This window comes from Pimephales promelas, chromosome 18 (genome assembly GCF_988280905.1).
Source record: "Pimephales promelas chromosome 18, fPimPro1.hap1.1, whole genome shotgun sequence".
In the NCBI taxonomy this organism is placed as follows: Eukaryota; Metazoa; Chordata; class Actinopteri; order Cypriniformes; family Leuciscidae; genus Pimephales; species Pimephales promelas.
Genome location: NC_142786.1, coordinates 31,555,807 through 31,561,806, shown reverse-complemented (window position 1 = coordinate 31,561,806; position 6,000 = coordinate 31,555,807).

Below are 6,000 nucleotides of genomic sequence, written 5' to 3'. Positions count from 1 at the left end.
GCACCATGCCCTACATAATACTATTCACAGAAAAAATAAATTAAATCATAAGTTTGATAAAAAGTTAAGTGTTAATGGAATTGGCATAGCAACAGCAATTAATAGTGACCACCTCCTGGTCACTATTAATGGAGAGCGAAAATCAACCAACTGTCATTGTGCACCGCATCATCAGTCAGAACTAACCATACAGCAGAGCCATAGAGAGCCTAAGTCCCTCCCCTTCCGGTCGACCACCATGGGACCTTATTTCAGAAAAATATTGTATGGTAGTCAATGGCGAGAGACAACAAATATTTTGATCTCGTTTGAATTGTGCCCTGAATTGCACATATGATGTTTGTCAATTTAAAAGATAAATTTTAAAGTAAAGAAAGTTGCAGTTTGATGTAGAACCGTTGAGGTATAAGACTGTGAAAATACGTAATTACAAAAACTACAAACCCCAAAGGCGCACATTTTCTCTCAATGAATGAGGCTAACTTTACTGAGGCTAATGTCTGTCATTGTTTCTATAATCTTACGTTATAATCATAATGTTACACCGTCATACCTGAGTGTTTTGTACCAGACTGCACACACACGAGCAGCGACCTTGCTCGTTGTTTCGCTTCCCGGGAGATGTAGTTCATTGAGCGATTTTCACATAAAACTAAATGTTACTCTTCTGTTTTATGACAAACTGCGATGTTTTTGACTTTCAGAATTATTTTTTAAATTGACAAACATCATATGTGTAATTCAGGGCACAGTTCAGACGGAATAAAAAGATAAGTTGTCTCTCGCCATTGACTACCATACATATTTTTTCCGAAATAAGGTCCCATGAGCCGGAAGCGGAGGGGCGGGACTTAGGCTCTCTATTGGAAGAGAAGATTTTAAATTTAAATTTCTAACGGGTCTGAGTTTACATACACATTGAGCATTCTTAAATATTGTTATTATTATACAAACTAGAGTGTTTATGAACTGTTTGGGGTGATGAATGTATCTATAGGCCTAATTGATTTTAAATTAGAAAGATATATCATAATCCTGTTGTTGCCTTTCTTTGATGATGTTTCAGGGCATTCCAAATGAGTGATTATTGACAGCCAAGTCCACTTCAACTGATGTACTGTGTTCAGGGAGTAAGGAGCAGTGAACACTGCGTCAAATGGAACAAACCTCAAGTCTCCCAGCTCTTCCAAATAGACAGCAAGCCTTTAGCTTGTAATCATGTGCGTATTCAGTTACTCGAATGCACGGCTGTCTAAACACCACATGTGTTTTCTGTTTCACATGCATGAACATACACCATTATCGTCTCTGCGAGGATGTTAAGACGGCTACACCATCCACAGTGCGGTGCGCCAGGACTCACTCGACTGACGATATATGCTTGGACATAACTCTTGCTTTCTCCGAGTGTCATTAGCTTGTGTATCTGACATGAGTGAAACCCTCCAACCCACTGCATTGCTGCTCATTATGACAGTCAGCTGTATCCATCACCATCGGGACTTCAGGAGCAAAACTCGGGAGAAAATACTGCATTTGCGTCACTTGTGTTTGTGTGGGCTTGTGCAGTACAGCTTCCAAACAACACTTCAGCTGGGCTACAGAACTTACAAGACAGCTTCTGCTTCATCCAATTTCCATTGCAAAGCTCATAGAAATACTGTCCATGTACATTAAAGTGCCCTTATTATGCTATTTTTGAAGTTCCTATAGTTTTGGAGTCTCCTGCAATAGGTTTATTTACTACAAAACTATACTACAAAACTTTAAATAGTACAAAACTATACTATAAAACTTTAAATACTACAAAACTATACTATAAAACTTTAAATACTACAAAACTATACTATAAAACTTTAAATAACTTTAAATACTACAAAACTATACTATAAAACTTTAAATACTACAAAACTACACTATAAAATTTATATACTACAAAACTACACTATAAAACTTTAAATACTACAAAACTATACTATAAAACTTTAAATACTAAAACTTTAAATACTACAAAACTACAATAAAACTTTAAATACTACAAAACTATACTATAAAACTTAAAATACTACAAAACTATACTGTAAAATTTATATACTACAAGACTATACTATAAAACTTTAAATACTACAAAACTATACTGTAAAACTTTATATACTACAAAACTATACTGTAAAACTTTAAATCCTACAAAACTATACTATAAAACTTTAAATCCTACAAAACTATACTATAAAACTTTAAATCCTACAAAACTATACTATAAAACTTTATATACTACAAAACTATACTATAAAACTTTATATATTACAAAACTATACTATAAAACTTTAAATACTACAAAACTATACTATAAAACTTTATATACTACAAAACTAGACATACTACAAAACTATACTATAAAACTTTAAATACTACAAAACTATACTATAAACTTTAAATACTACAAAACTATACTATAAACTTTAAATACTACAAAACTATACTGTAAAACTTTATATACTACAAAACTATACTATAAAACTTTATATACTACAAAACTATACTAAAAAACTTTAAATACAACAAAACTATAGTATAAAACTTTAAATACTGCAAAACTATACTACAAAACTTTAAATACTACAAAACTATACTATAAACTTTAAATACTACAAAACTATACTATAAAACTTTAAATACTACAAAACTATAGTATAAAACTTTAAATCCTACAAAACTATGCTATAAAACTTTAAATCCTACAAAACTATACTATAAAACTTTAAATCCTACAAAACTATACTATAAAACTTTATATACTACAAAACTATACTATAAAACTTTACATACTACAAAACTATACTATAAAACTTTAAATACTACAAAACTATACTATAAAACTTTAAATACTACAAAACTATACTATAAAACTTTATATACTACAAAACTATACTATAAAACTTTATATACTACAAATCTATACTATAAAACTTTAAATACTACAAAACTTTATATACTACAAAACTTTACTATAAAACTTTAAATACTACAAAACTATACTATAAATCTTTAAATACTACAAAACTAGACATACTACAAAACTATACTATAAAACTTTAAATACTACAAAACTATACTATAAAACTTTAAATACTACAAATCTATACTATAAAACTTTAAATACTACAAAACTTTATATACTACAAAACTTTACTATAAAACTTCATATACTACAAAACTATACTATAAAACTTTAAATCCTACAAAACTATAAAAAACTTTATATACTACAAAACTAAACTATAAAAACTTTATATACTACAAAACTATAAAACTTGATATACTACAATACTATACTATAAAACTTTAAATCCTACAAAACTATAAAACTTTATATACTACAAAACTAAACTATAAAAACTTTATATACTACAAAACTATAAAACTTGATATACTACAAAACTATACTATAAAACTTTAAATACTACAAAACTATAAAACTTGATATACTACAAAACTATACTATAAAACTTTATATACTACAAAACTATACTATAAAACTTTATATACTACAAAACTATACTATAAAACTTTATATACTACAAAACTATACTATAAAACTTTAAATACTACAAAACTATACTATAAAACTTTATATACTACAAAACATATCTGAAATTCAGCTCCGGAGGCTTCCTCAGTATTTGTATACACAGTGATAGAAAGTGTAACAATGGCGTTGGTTTTATCCTTTGGAAGCTCATGCAAAGTGGATTTGCTTTTTTTTTGCGGCACAGAAAACAGCGTCTTCTCGACCTGTCAACAACACAAATCAAACTCTTCCAGGCCTCAACTGCAACTACGGTCAAAGTAGACGTTATTCGCGGGCATCTAATGAAGACCATTGGTATTATGCAAATTTGTTACCTGCGTAGGTTCGTGCAGGAAGAAAAACAGAAATGACTAAATCAGAAGTCACTGTAAGCTCACAAGGATGATGGTTAGTGATTCTGAACAAATGACAGACTTGATCTTTCTGCCCAAATTTAATTTAATTTTAGAATGGCTGTTGAGTCACTTTGAAGACTTTAAACTTGCATACAAAAACAATGAAAAATTTATAGACCATCCAATTCTCATCAAAAATTTGTATGGTCACATAACATCCTCTTTGCAGATACAAGAGAGAACAGACAACTTTCGACTTCACAATTAAAACATACAACTAGCTCGCGCTCATTAAACTCAGATGATTTACATAATGTTCAGAGTTTGTTTGGTGTGCAGAAAACAATAATGAGCAATATGATGCTGAGCATCTGACACACAGACGTGTTTCTACAGTCTACACATCAGCTCTCCGCCTTAATTACAAACCTCTCCTGATACATTGTTAATTTTGATTTCTCTCAGAGCAAAGCAACATGATTGTAAACAGGAAATACAGTTTATTCTGAGCTGGTCATGGGAATCGTTATTTCATTCTTTAAGTGCATTGCAGGAGCCAAATGTTTATTAATTGTGCCTTTGTGTCTGTCATTAAAGGGATGTTTTAAAACCATTTAAAATGGTCTCTTCCCAGGTTATTCTCAAATAATCTATAGCCGAATGGATACAAGTCAAAATTCAATACAGCACGTAAGTCAATACAACGTTTCGATTGAGACCTTAAAGGGATATTTCACATCTGGGAAGATGAAGGTGTATTTAAAATGGGTCATTTATGTCTAAAAAATTTGAAATTAGTTTTGAATTTGGAGCTTTCTAGACTGAGAAAAGCCAGAAAATGTATTTTTGCCTTATGTGGATGAAAGACAACAACTCCCAGAATGCACATGCTTCGCTACCCTAGGAGGCCACGTCAAATGGCACTTAGAGGCTTTTGCATCTGAACTCTTCATATATATATATATATATATATATATATATATACACACACACATACTGTTCACTGCATATTTAATCGGGAGACGGCTGCCCTTACCTTGGTACCTTCCTGTTCCAACATGACGAAGCAGGTCCATAAAGGCATGGATGAAGAGTTTGGTGTGGAGGAACTTGACTGGCCTGCACAGAGTCCTGACCTCAAACACCTTTGGGATGAATAAGAAACTGTTATCCAGGTCTAACATCAGTGCCTGACCTCACAAATGTGCTTCTAAAAGAATGGTCATAATTCCTATAGACACACTTGCATATGAAATTTATAATTATAATTTATACCCTCTGATAATGTCTTTTGAAATGCCATCTTTCAAAATGAGTGCCATTATTTTATCGTGGCTGGACCATTATATAATCAGGTTTATGTCTGTCTCTTCACGGGCCAATTGCAAAAGTTCACACAATCTAACCTTATTCATCATGCTTAAGTTGTATTATGTTTAACATTACACGTATCAAAGATTTCAATAACTCAGTAACTTAGGCCTAACATGACATTAGGCTAAAATGATTTGAGAAAGACCGTGCTCTCTTCATTATGTCTTCACGTTATGGAAATATAAAACATCACGAAATTAAAGCTATTACACATTATAGTAGTACATTTTACATGTTTTAGAAATCAAACGAGGTAATATACCACGTTCTGTAAGCTAAACGTGCGTTATAGACCATTCTGCAAGATGTAAACAACACTGTCCAGAAACACTTCCTGTTTCAGTTTGTAAATGGTTTCTTTATTTCAAATGTAAAGAAAACATCTTAGTAATGTTTGTTTAACTTTTTGATTCAGTTGTATATGTTCTGTTTGTTGGTTATATTTTATCCCAAGGTTTATGTAGTGTTAAAAAACTGAAACAGGAAGTGTTTCTGGACCAGTGTTGTTTACATCTCGCAAAATGGTCTTTTGGCATAGACTTTAAAGGAGAACTGATATGAATAAAAATGACATCATGACTTTTGCGTAAACATACACACCACTTTCAAGTCAAGTGGCGTATTATCTACGCATTTTGAGATATCCGCGTGTATGTGGAACTTACATGTCCACGCCGTTAAATGTCCGAGTGATTCCGC